Source organism: Cupressus sempervirens, chromosome 7 (assembly GCF_028749045.1).
Source record: "Cupressus sempervirens isolate cs-2001-9-10 chromosome 7, ASM2874904v1, whole genome shotgun sequence".
Lineage (NCBI taxonomy): Eukaryota > Viridiplantae > Streptophyta > Pinopsida > Cupressales > Cupressaceae > Cupressus > Cupressus sempervirens.
In genome coordinates this window covers 650,752,165-650,766,603 of record NC_143124.1, presented here as the reverse complement: position 1 = coordinate 650,766,603, position 14,439 = coordinate 650,752,165, and positions in this window count along the sequence as shown.

The following is a 14,439-nucleotide window of genomic DNA, read 5'->3' as shown; positions in this document are numbered from 1 at the left end:
TCTTTTTCATTCTTTTTTTCGGTTTCTCTTCAGTAGGTTATTTGTATGCAAGTGATTTTGGCAATCTGTGAAGTTGGTTTTCACAACTTCTACATGGTATCACAGCCTCCCTGCTACTTCTCTGTTGAATGATTTTTGAAACTGTGATTCGAAGACACAAACCCCAATTTGTTTGTGCTTTTTTCTTCAATCAAGAGGAAAAGCAATTTTTTGGAGCACTTTGGGCCCAAACGGATGCTGCCATTGGATCCAGAAGGCCATTTACAGTTAGGATCCATATAAAATTTGTATTTTTTGGCTTTCGTAGTGTCAGGAAATTTTTTTTTTGCCAACTAGGAGGTTGTACGAACACATTTATTACGATTTTTCAAAAACAAAATCTAAATTTTTTTTTTTGGGCCGCTCCGCCCAACGACCACCTGACAGCCACCCACACACCACCAGAGGATTGCCTGTGCCCAGCCTACATGCAACCACTGCCCCTGCGGCCCCGCCATCTCAGTAGCGCCAGTGTGGAGTCCTGCCCACATGGCACATTTTGCACCAACCTGTCGCTGACACGTGACACAAGTGCCACATTGGCATCTACCACGTGGCCCCTGCCATGTTAGCAGGTCTAGTCAGCACCACCACGTGGATGCCACGTGGCCTTCTTTTTTGCTGCAAAGGCCCCTAGGCCATCAAATTTAAGGTATGGTTTTGCCAATGTTAGCATGATGTCATCCTACATCAGCACCCCTGCTAGCACTCCAGGTCCTTTTTTGACCTACTCGCAGTTTTTTGGCCATATCTTGAGCATACAAAGGTCTTTTTTCGATCCGAAAGAAGCACCAAAAAGCTGGTTTTGAGATGGAGACAGTGGTGTAGAAGTTTTTTGGTTTTGATGCAGTTTAGTTTCTTATTTTTGTAGTTGAAGTTTGAAGTTCTATTGTTGACTTCGGCGAGTGTTTCTTGTGTGTCCCATCTCCATTTTTTGAAAACGTGATATTTTTGGAAAGCTGCTTCTATCTATTTTTCAGAAATGATGTAATTTCTTCTAGATTTTGCCCCATGCTCTTTCTATCATGTTTTTGGCATTTTTGCTCTATGATGGATATCTTGGGTATTTCAGGTCTGGGGATCGTTTTCTTGGCATGGGATCTCTTCTTTTGGGCTGTACTATCTTTTGTATTAACTTTTTTCCTATTTTGATCATTGTTGATATCATTTATAAGCATCTTTATGCAAACGCACTGAGATAAAGTGCCATTCTTGCATTTCGAGATCCTTTTCATCATTGTGGTTTGTTGTACTCGCACTATTTTATAAAGTGCCATGGGGGGGATAGTTGTTTGCCAGTTTTGCGCCCTCTTCCTCTTTTTCCTCATGCAGTGTCGGTGACACGTGCCTTTATAGGTGTCTGTACCTCACTCTCGATGTGTTTGGTTCCTATGTTGTAGGAGAATTTTGGCCCATCTTTTTAGTTTCCTGTCACCTCACCTCGTCTACATTAAGGGGGGGTTATATTGTTGGTTCTAATGCTTCCTTGGTTTGATGGTTCATTGAAGTGAGCTATGTATTCAGTATTTGATCCTATATACTAGGTGATTACAGTGGTTGGCTACCTATGCATTTCGGTGAGATGGATAACCTACCATATAGACACTCTCGGTTTGTGCCTTCTATTTCCATGGAGGATCTTTAGATTAGAAGTTTCTTTCTGACAAAGTTTGTGGCTTCTTCTACTTTAGTGGTTCTCTCCATGATCTTCTCTTTGTTCCTATCTTCTGGAACATTCTTTGCTATCTCTTTTTGGAGAGGGGTTTTTCCCACTGGGTTTTCTCCTTTGTCTCTGGTTTATAGAGATTTTCTTGTTTTGGGTACCTGATCAGGCCTTGTTGCTGGAACCCATTTTTTCTTGCTTTCTTAGTTGTGCTAGGTTGGCTTACCTCTCGAGCTTCTCTTAAGGGGGAGTGTTAGAGTAATTAATTGTTTATACTTATCAATTAAATCGCTTTGATTTAATTAAATAAGTGTTAGAGTAATTAATTTTTTATACTTATTAATAAAATCACTTTGATTTAATTAAATAAGTTGCATATAATTAATATTTTATATTAATTATATTGTGCAACCTAGCTTTTTTAGGCTTTAGGGCTTTCGTTCACCTTTAAGATTGAACTCTTGTAATTCTTTTTTCAAGCATTTTCATTCAATCAATCTTGGAATACAGTTTTTCTCTCATCTTGTTGAGTTTTTTCAAGCTCTGCTTTTTCCTTCTTTTTTCAGTTTCTCTTCAGCAGGTTATTTGCATGCAGGTGATCTTGGCAATCTGTGAAGTTGGTATTCACAACTTCTACATCATTTATCATGGATTCAAAGTTATGACATCTCGGACAAGGGGTACTGATCAATCTGCATTTCTTGACACCAGTAAATGGTTATAAATTGCATTTGGAATCGTATTTGAAAACTAATCAAATGGATTTGTCATAGGCTCAAATCTAAAAAATAACAAGTGTCTGACCTCTAAAATGCAATGAAAAAGGAATTTTATCAGTATGGTCAACTGGGTCAAAGATACATATGGTCAAACAAGGCCTCTATAAATTTAGGGCAATTTGCATCAACATGATAGAGATAAGTAACCAACTTCAAAGGATTCAAAACTTAGTCAAAACATATCAAAATGACTTGAAAATTGAAAAATAGATTCCTAGATATGTGTACTAAACACTCCCAAAATAGAGAGTCATGAAACCTAATCAGGTGCAAGATATTTAAATGCAAAATAGGCCTCCTATCACTTTTTGACTCTTAGGCAAAAATGTAGAATTGAACAATGCTCAAAATAGAACTTCACGAAATGACTCGGAATGACAATCTATCATCATAGGACACATAGACATACTTAATAAAAGGTTTTACAAACATAACACACCTCATAGACCTCAAAATGATAGTCAGGTACACATGCAACAAAATGCATTTATAAGGCTTAGAATTTTGAAATGGTACTAAGAATGAGAATGCAATTTTGAGTCCCATAATGGTGGTTTTTTATTAGATGGAGAGGAATTTTCTTCTATAATTATATTGGATTCCATAAGAAGGGAATATTTAGACTTTCCATCTATACCAACTAAAGAGAAAGCTAGTGAGTTATATTTTGGTTCCTACTATAGCCCTCAATATCATGCATTGATAGTATTGTCAATATTTCATGATGACAACCTTAAGAAGACCTAGATTAAGATGAGGGTAGGAGACCTTATTAGTAACATGACTTCTATGATTATTGATAGATTTTTTAAGGTCTTAACAAAAGAGGTAGTGAATTCTTGGGAAGATATTAACAAGGTTCAATAAAATACAAGTAATTTAAGACTTCAAAATGAGAAATTGTTGTAGGATTATAATAAATTAATGTCATTCCTACCTTCTCCATATCTTAATTCATCTTCTTTTAATGCTTCTTCTTCCCATCAACTAGAATCATATGATTCAAGTTCACTTTAGGAAATAAAGGTTTTCAAGGATGAAGTAGACAAGTTGGAAGATGAGCTCAAATAGAGAAAAGTGTTTGAGAAGAGTTTCAATAATGATGAAGAAAAGAGAGTTAATGATTTGGTAGAAGAGAATAGTTACTTTTCACAAAAGAGAAACAAAGTCAAGGTTGAAATAGAAAGGTTAGAAGATGAGCTATTGGTGATAAGCAATTCATCTATGTTGAATTCAAATTTATGTGACTACATGATGATCCACATCTATGATATTTCTAACTTATTTGGGGAAATTATAAATAATTTCATGATACAAGGAATGAGATTCATGCTAGCGCAACATACAAATTGAGATGCTTTTAAAAAATTGGATGCATCCAACTCAATGTCTATAAATGTTTCTCAAACATGGAAATTTGGATGATATTAGTCAACATTTCATTTGGAAAATTGTTGAGGGTTTTGACAAGTTACACATTAATCTAAAAAAATATTCTTTTTTATGACAAGTTAGTTCAATTGGTGATGTTTTATGTGGAAAAAAGTAGATTCTTCCAATTTTGAAAGTATAAGGTGACTTGTGGATCTTTTCAATCTATAGGTCTGATATTTATTTTGAAGTCATCCACAAAAAAAGATGATATGATAATTTTGGCATATTAAACATGGAAGTGGTGAATATAATGCTTGCCAAACCTTACTCCATTGAGTATTGGATGTTCACACATTTTGTAGGATTGTACAATATGCATTTCATCAATATAAGAATTATCATATGACAAAAGTTAGTCAATTTTCTAGGCCTAAAGTGTAATTAAGTTCTAGGATTTGCAACAAGGTTACAAAATTATAAAGAAAAAATCCTTCTGTAATTGTACATTCAATTTTTTGCTTGAGAACAACATGTAACATGTTACATATATCATACAATAATAAGTTGCATAGATTTTTTAATTCCAATATCCATTATTATGTCAACTTTATTTCTTCAACTTCATAGTACTTGGATCTAAAATTTAATATGTGTTTTTATCATACAATAAAGATTAATTATGCCATTTTAAGTTTACTTTATAGTTTTTCATTTTGACAAATTACACACAATTGAATCCACAAGCTACATTTGTTAGATAATCTTACAACCCCTTCAAATGCTTTAGTACAAAATCAAAATTCATTAACATCAAAAGCATTTACTTGGCATCCTCATCCTACATCATAATTAACACTTATAATCATTTCACTGTAAACTGTTAACTCACTATTTCTATTATTACTGTCTGTCAGTAATATAACTGTTATATTACCTAGTTGTTATTGATCAGGAAACTTAACTTGCAACATAACAACAATCACACATTTGACAACAAGATTTTTACTGTGGAAACCCTGTAAAGGGAAAAACCACCTATGACCTACAACCCAAAAAATTCACTTTTCTGAAGTGATCTTTGTGGGAGCCAACCTTGTTAAAGGTTTACATACACATTGCTAATATCACTTAGTTAGAGGATTTACACCAAAAGACCATCTAGACCTTATCACTCATTGATCTTGTCTAAAGAGTGACCTTCTCTAAAGGACTTATAAACACCATTAATTGATGTTACCATATAGACCTTATATACTTGTTATGTCCACTCATTTAAGAGATTGTTCTACTACAGTGGTAAGAAAGTAACAATACAATTTGATCTGTTAGGTTTAGCACTACCTTTCTTGTTCAATTCTATGTTCTGCTTGGTCTCTTTCTAATCTTTTTACTAGTTGATTCACACCAATTCATTTTTACTTTACTTTTACTCTTCTTTGATCTTCTCTCTTCTTGTCTTGGCTCACCTTGCTACTTTCATCTTCAACAACTTCACACTTCGATCTCCTTTCTCATTATTCAATCAACATTCAACCAGCAACCAAAAAATTCTCAACTACTCCTTGTATGGTAGTCTCATTCCTTACATATTCTTCCAAGTTTTTCCTCTTAACCACAATCATTGATCTCAAATTCATTGCATGTGGTGACTTAGAAAATAGAACTTTCATATAACTGTGTACTCTTCTTTATCCTTCTTCAGTATCCATCATTAGATCTTTATTGTATTTTTCCAACGATAGATCTTGTAGCAAACTTTGACTCATGCCTTTGAAGTTCTCAAACATTCATTATTTCCACCAAAAGTTGGCCTCAGATTCTATCTTTACAAAATTTATTTCTTGGTGTTATTGAGTGAACATAACATTTCACTTAGGCAAAACATTACTTGGTCAATACTAAAATTACTCATTTAATACTGAACTTTATCTTTTCCTTGCCAACAACTTGGTGATAACTGTAGTCACTCAGTATAGCTTTTATAGCTCACTACAATATAATATCACTCGATTGCAAAATAATCAAACCAACATTACATTATCATTGTCCAACTAATTCAAGTGTCCATTGAATACCATACTTATCAACTCTATCATCAACATACTTTCTTCAAATCCTCTTTATCAATAAATTAATATGACACTCTACTGAATTAGCATAATTTCTAGCCAACTAAGACTTTATATCAATGAAAATATAACAATTGATATAACTCTTTTACATATATTTCTATAGCATTCTTAGTTACATCATCAATTGAGTCTAGCAATATCCCCCTTTGATATTGATTACAATACATAACATATGATTTTACATTACAAAACATTACATAATATAATTAAATGTACACATTGATAAAAATTAAACTATTGAGCACTTTGAATTTATATTAGGTTCTTTGTATAATATTTTCTCAATAGGTATACTCAACTTGTATCTTCAGCAGTAGAAAAAATATTCAACATTTCTCCTCCTTAGGATATGATGTCTCCTTCTGTCCAACAAAAAAATCACTGAGTCTTCTTCTTCTCTTTGACATATTTACTCCCCCTTTGGTCTTAATCTTTGTCTACTGGCTCTCTCCTTAATGGTTCTCTCTCCATTTGACTTATTCATACCTTTCATTTAGTATACTTCTCCCATAGTATATTATGTATATCACTCTCCTTACAGATTCTCCCCCGCTTTGATAACAATGCCAAAGGTAACTATAAGTTCCAATTTGAAATAAAACCTATTAGTTATCCTTGTACCTTGCATGTACAATTTACATCAGTTTCATCACATTTATTCTCACAACTTCAAGAAACTCCTAAAGACTGAACTCTTGCATTAACTCTACAATTATGTTTCTGTTCATTCATGAATTAATGTAGCATGCATCTTTTACTTAGTAAAATTTGGTTAGGAGTAGAACCCTTAGTTTACCTATTAGATATTCAAAAGCATCATTAGGAAATGGCTTAGTAAATATGTCTACAATTTGTTCTTTATACTTCACATATTCAAACCTTAGTTGTTTCTCTTGTACTTTAACCCTCAAGTAATGCTACTTGATTGATATATTCTTTGTCTTTGCATGCATCACCAGTTTCTTTGATATATTTATTTCAATAATGTTATCACAATAAATAGTATCAATTTCAATTATCTTTTCTTGCATACCTTCAAATAGTTGCTTAATCCATATGATTTTTGAATAATTCATTGCAACAAAAATATACTTAGCTTTAGCAGAAGATTGCGAAATACAACTCTGTTTCTTTCTTATTCATATAATCAATCATTATCCTAAAAGGAAAGCTCCGCCACTTGTTCTTTTCTTATCATCCATATTACCAACCCAATCAACATCAGTATATACTTTAAGATTAAAGTAATCATCTTTCTTATACCACAGGCCAAAAACTTAAGTTCCTTTTAGATATATGAATATCCAATTCACAACAGTCATGTGTATTTGTCTTGGATTAGATGAAAACCTTACAACAATTTTGACAACATGTGCAATATTTGGTATACTATGCACAACATATTGCAATTTACCAATCATTGATCTGTATTGTGTTTCATTACTTGTATTTTATTATCTTTCTTAATAATTTCACTCCAATCACCATAGGTTTACTAACTAGTTTAGACTCATCCAATCAATTTTCTGTCAATATTTCCTTCACATTGATTGAGTCACATAAATACCTTTCTTTGTTTGATGAACTTGTAAACCAATGAAATTCTTTATCTCACCAAACATTGACATCTCAAAGTCTTTACTCATTTGATCAACAAATGTCTTACATAACATGTCATTTCCTCCAAATATAATGTCATCCACAAATATTCTAGTAATCAACCCTATATTATGGGATTCACATTTCAAATATAGATTACTATTCTCACTTGTTCTAGAAAATCCAATCTTAATCAAATAAGAATTTAACATTTCATACCATGCTCTCAATGATTATTTCAGTCCATACAATGCCTTGTTCAATTTGAAAATCATGTTCCTATGATCAGGTTCAATGAATCCTTCTAGTTGTTCTATGTAGATTTCTTCCTCAAGTGTTTTGATAAGAAATGAAGATTTGACATCCATTTGATAAACTTTGAACTTATTTTAGGTAGCATAGGCCATAGATGTTATTACGCCTTCCAATATTCCCATAGGTGCAAAATTTTCACCATAATCTATTCCTTATTCTTGAGCATAGCATTTTCAAACTAGTCTTGCCTTGTTTCTGACTACTCCATTTTCATTTAGCTTATTTCTGAAAATCCATTTTGTTCCTATCACATTCTTGTCTTTAGGTCTTGGTACTAATGTCCATGTGTTATTCTTCTCTATCTAATATATTTCTTCATTCATAGCATTTATCCAATTCTCATTTTCCAATGCACCCTTAATTGTTCTTGATTCATAATTAGCTATCAAATAGGTATTTTCTCTTAAATTACTTCTTTTCTGTACTCCAATTCTTCTATTACCGATGAGTTTCTCAGGTGAATGGTTCTTTCTCACATATTTTTCCAATACAGTTTTAGTTCTCATATTTTCATCATTTTCTTGCCTCAGTAGGGGTTCAACTTCCTCCTTAGGTTGTACTATTTGGTGTTTAGTTAAAGCAATTTTTAACTTAGAAACTCTTAGCTATAGCTTGGGTAGTGTGTCTAGTGCCTCTTGATATACATACACAAAATTTTTGTAATCTTTGGGTTCCTTATTTCTTTCCAAATCATTCTTATCTGCAAACTCATTAATCCTCACATATGCACTTTCCATCATTTTGTTAGTAGCTTTGTTTAATCATTTATAAGCCTTTCTCTCAAATGAATATCAAAGAAATATACCATCATCTCCTTTTAAATAAAATTTACCATTCCTTGCAACCTTATGATATAACACCTACTTCCAAATATTTTGAAATAACTTACATTGGGTGTATGACCATACCAAAGTTCATAAGGTGTTTTGTTTGTTCCTTTCTTCAACTAAATTTGGTTGAGAGTATAAACAATAGTACTAAAATATTATCTCTAGAACATTTTTGCAACATCTTTTTCAATCATCAATGTCCTTGCACAATCCACAATTTATCTTTTTCTTCTCTTAGCAACTATATTTTGTTGTGGTGTCTTTGGTGCAGACAACTATCTCTTAATACCATTCTCAACAAAAGATAATTAGTGAATTCAATAGACATAAACTCATCTCCTCTATCAGATGTTAAATATTTCAATGATTTATTAATTTCTTTCTCAACTCTATCTTTATACCATTTGAACATATCAAAAACATGTGATTTTGACTTCAAGAACATGAAAATTATCATCCTAGAATAATGATCAACAAACAAGATGAAATCTATGTCACCATAATAACTTTCCATACTAGTGGCTCCATATAAGTCACTATGCACAAGTTCCAAAATGTCATTAGAAGTTTGTATCTTTCTTGAAAAACTTGACATTGTCATCTTACTGAGCTGACATTCTTTACACATAGAATTCTTAGGTTTTCTCAAATTTAGTATGCCTCTAACTCTTTTATTTCTACTTACCATCATCATGTTCTCAAAGTTTAAATGACACAATCATTTATGCCACAACCATACATCTTCAAATTTATCAAATAAACATGTCTCAATAGTAGGATCAAGATAAAATAAGTTACCTTTCATTTGCATCCAATTTTAAATTAGACGTCCTTCATCATTATAGATCTTGACTTTTCTATTTTCAAACTCCAATTTGTGACCAAAACTATTCATCTATGCAACACTCAAAAGATTATACTTTAGTCCTTTTACCCAATAAGAATCATCACATATGATCTTACATTCAACATTAACAATCCTCTTCCTTTCATTGGACATGGAACATCATTACCTAACTTAACAGTTCCACCATCATCAATTTCTTCAAATTTGTCAAACTTACTTAAGTCACTAGTCATGTGATGTGAGCATCCACTATGTATAATCCATGAATCATTCTTGCTAACATGTAAAATAAGGGCAATTTTATTCTCGTACCTTTCTCTATTAAGATCATTAATGATAGCAACATATATACCATCTCAAATACTTCCTTTTCTTCATCAATACCAGCCTCAATTTTCTCTTCTTCAACAATGTAGCACAATTTCTTCCCTTTATCCTTGTAGTCCTTCTTCCTGTACTTATAATTTTTCTTGTCATTTCTATCACACATACTTCTATTAGGACACTTAGTAGAAAAATGACCAACTTCATTGTACTAAAAACAAATTAGGGGCAGTTTATCTTTACCACTTGATAACCTTCTAGCAAGAAATGCTTCAAGTCCATTAAGATATTCTTCAGATTTGGAGTCACTTCTTTACTTTTGTTCTATTTCTTTGAACTTCCAATGGTTAGTGACAACTTAAAAGAATTTCCAAGTGTAACCATACTATTGTCATAATTTCTCAATTCAAATGTAGTCAACTGACCAACTAAACTATTACTTGGACTATTGAGGGAAGTATAATGGAAATTAAAAACCTTATTAATAAATTTGATAATTTTTTATTTTCTAATATTTTTGGGAAGGGAAATTTAGTTGTTGACTGGATTGCCAACCAAGCTATTTATATGGAAAGCAAGCTGAGTTGGCAAGTTAACCTATGCAAGGAAGTGGAGATGACAACAAAAACTAATTATGACAAGACACATGCTAGAGAACGAAATATTTTCTAAGATTGGAAAAATTATTAAGGGGAGTGATGGGTAAACAAAGGACAGTTTGAGTTTCCCTAGGAAGTACTTTGGTGCTATAGGGTATGTGTAGGATCATGGTCAACCAAACTATGGCCTTAAGTGGTAGTGAAAAACTAGCAAATCAAGGCTATGTCAACTTGACACATAATTTTAAAGTGGTTCTGGACCTTATATCAAAAATTTGTAAGAAAATAATCTGTAGGAAATTGAATGTAGTTTCTGAACTATTAGACCTTATCTAGAGAAAAAAATATTTGATTGGTCAAAAGTTTGGATTTTAATGCAGTACTACGAAAATTTTAGGGTGAAAATAAAAAGTAGGTGTATGTCTAACCAACTTAATCAAAATCAAATGATAAGATTTTTCAATATAATTATAGATATAAAAATTAGACTCATGCTCGAATGTGATGCATATTTTTGTGGGTATTTTAATTCCAAATAAATAATTAAATATAAATTTTCTACTGAAACATTTTTAGAATTAAAAAACTCCCATGTCTGACCACCTTAACTAATTGAAAATCTTACCAAATTACTATTTTTTCCTTATACTATGTGAAGCATAGAATGTGACGCAAATTTTGGATTTAAAAAATGTTATATCATTTCAAAGTTATAGCTATTTTTCAATCAGTATGCCAATCAACACTTTATAATCATCGTCATTGAAAATTAACTAATAAATAATTATCCAACTCAGAATTTTATAGATATTATATTTATGGAATCTTGAGAGTGTTATAAAAAAACCCTTTTTGTTTCATTCAATTTTGATGAAAATAACATTTTCAAATGGCTACTTGAAGTCTAAGTGTCAGTGAAACCCTTCTCAAACACATTTTTTGGTTTGACCAAATAGGTTTGGTAAATACCAAGCCTAATTGGATACCCAATTTCAAAATGGGTATCCAATTATAGACCGGATACCCGATATGGAATCAGGTATCTGATTAGTCCAAATTTTTCAATTGGAAGGGAAACCACCCATATTAGAAAATTTGGAGGGAAATTTTAGAGGATTATTATGATTATTATTATGTATAGTAATATGTATGATTATTATTATTAAATATATTATAGTTATAAATATAATTATTATTATGACTAAATATAATATAGTAATATATATGATAAATATTATTATTATTAAATATATAATATTATTAAATATAATAATATATATGGTTATTATTATTATTAAATATATATAATCTAGTAATATATATGATTATTATTGTTATATAATCTAATAATATTATCATGAAATGGGTCAAGAGGGGTCATAGGTTAACTTATGACACCTCTTGATGCATTCAAACCAACCAAATGGGTCCCTAGGGGCCCCAGGGCCCCTAGCGGCATATGTTTTCATGAAATGCATAGAGAGGGGTCATAGGTAAACCTATGACCCCATTCAATGTATTAGAACGAAAAAAATGCATCCCTAGGGGTCCTAGGGCCCCTTGAAACATATGTTGTCATGAAATGCATTGATAGGGGTCATAGATTAACCTATGACCCCTCTCGATGCATTGGAACCAACCAAATGGGTCCCAAGGGGTCCTAGGGCCCCTAGAGACTTATGTTATCATGAAATGCATCGAGAGGGATCATAGGTTAATCTATGACCCTTCTCAATGCATTAGAACCAACCAAATGCATACTTAGGGGTCTTAGGGCCCCTAAGGACATATGTTGTCATGAAATGCATCAAGAGGGGTCGTAGGAAAATCTATGACCCCTCTCAATGCAGTAGAACCAACCAAATGCATCCCTAGGGATCCTAGGGCCCCTAGGGACATATGTTGTCATTAAATGCATCGATAGGGGTCATAGGTTAATCAATGATCCCTATCAACGCATTGAAACAAACCAAATGAATCCTTAGGGCCCCTAGGGACATACGTTGTCATGAAATGTGTCGAGAAGGGTCATAGGTTAACCTATGACACCTCTTGATGAATTCAAATCAAGCAAATGGGTCCCTAGGGCCCCTAGGGACATACGTTGTCATGAAATACATTGAGATGGGTCATAGGTTAACCTATGACCCATCTTGATGCATTTGAACCAACCAAATGCATCCCTAGGCACCTTAGGGCCCCTAGGAACATTCGTTGTCATGAAATGCATCGAGAGGGGTCATAGGTTAACCTATGACCCCTCTCGATGCATTAGAACCAACCAAATACATCCCTAGGGGTCTTAGGGCCCCTAGGGACATATGTTTTCATGAAATTCATTGCCCCTCTCGATGCATTAGAACCAACCAATTGCATCCCTGGGGGTCCTAGGGCCCCTAGGGATATATGTTATCATGAAATGCATCAAGAGGGATCATAGGCTAGGGACCCTAGAGACATATATTGTCATGAAATGCATTGAGAGGAGTCATAGGTTAACCTGTGACCCCTTTTGATGCATTGGAACCAACCAAATGCATCCCTAGGGGCTCTAGGGACCTTAGGGATATATTTTGTCATGAAATGCATCGAGAGGGGTCATAGGTTAACCTATGACCCCTCTCAATGCATTAGAAGCACCCAAATGCATCCCTACGAGTCATAGGGCCCCTAAGGAGATATGTTGTCATGAAATGCATCAAGAGGGGTCATAGGTCCTCTCGATGTAGTAGAACAAACCAAATGCATCCCTAGCAGTTTTAGGGCCCCTAGGGACATATATTGTCATCAAATGCATTGAAAGGGGTCATAGGTTCGATGCATTGGAACCAAAAAAATGCATCCCTAGGGATCCTAGGGCCCCTAGGGACATATGTTATCATGAAATACGTCAATAAGGGTCATAGGTTAGCCTATGACCGATCTTGATGCATTAGAACCAACCAAGACATATGTTGTCATGAAATACATTGAGAAGGGTTATAAGTTAACTTATGACCCCTTTTGACACATTGGAACCAGCCAAATGCGTCCCTAGGGGCCCTAGGGACATACGTTGTCATGAAATGTGTTAAGAGCTTATGACCCCTCTCAATGCATTAGAACCAACCAAATCCATCCCTAGGGGTCCTAGGGTCCCTAGGGATATATGTTGTCATGAATGCATCGATATGGGTCATAGGTTAACTATTACCCACCTCGACATATTCAAACCAACAAAATACAACATTTGTTGTCATGAAATGCATCGAGAGGGGTCATAGGTTAATCTATGACCCCTCTCGATGCATTATAACCAACCAAATGCATCCCTAGGGGTCTTAGGGCCCCTAGGGACATATGTTGTCATGAAATGTGTCGAGAGGGGCCATAGGTTAACCTATGACCTCTCTCAACACATTAGAACCAACCAAATGTGTCCCTAGGGGTCTTCGGACCCCTGCGGACATATTTTGTCATAACATGCATCCCCTCTCGATGCATTGGAACCGAAAAATGTTTCCCTACGGATATACTTTGTCATGAAATGCATTGAGAGTCTCAATTCATTAGAACCAACCAAATGCATCCCTAGGGGTCCTAGGGCCCCTAGGGACATATGTTGTCATGAAATGCATCAATAAGGGTCATAGGTTAACCTATGACCCCTCTCAATGCATTGGAACCAACGTAATGCATCCCTAGGGCCCCTAGGGCTCCTAGGGACATATGTTGTCATGAAATGTATCGAGACAGGTCATATGTTAACCTATGACCTCTCTCGATACATTTGAACTAACCAAATGGGTCCTTAGGGCCCCTAAGAACATACATTGAGAGGGGTCATATATTAACCTATGACCCCTCTCAACATATTCAAACCAACCAAATGCATCCCTCGGGGTCCTAGGGCCCCTAGGGATATACATTGTCATGAAATATGTCGAGAGGAGTCATAG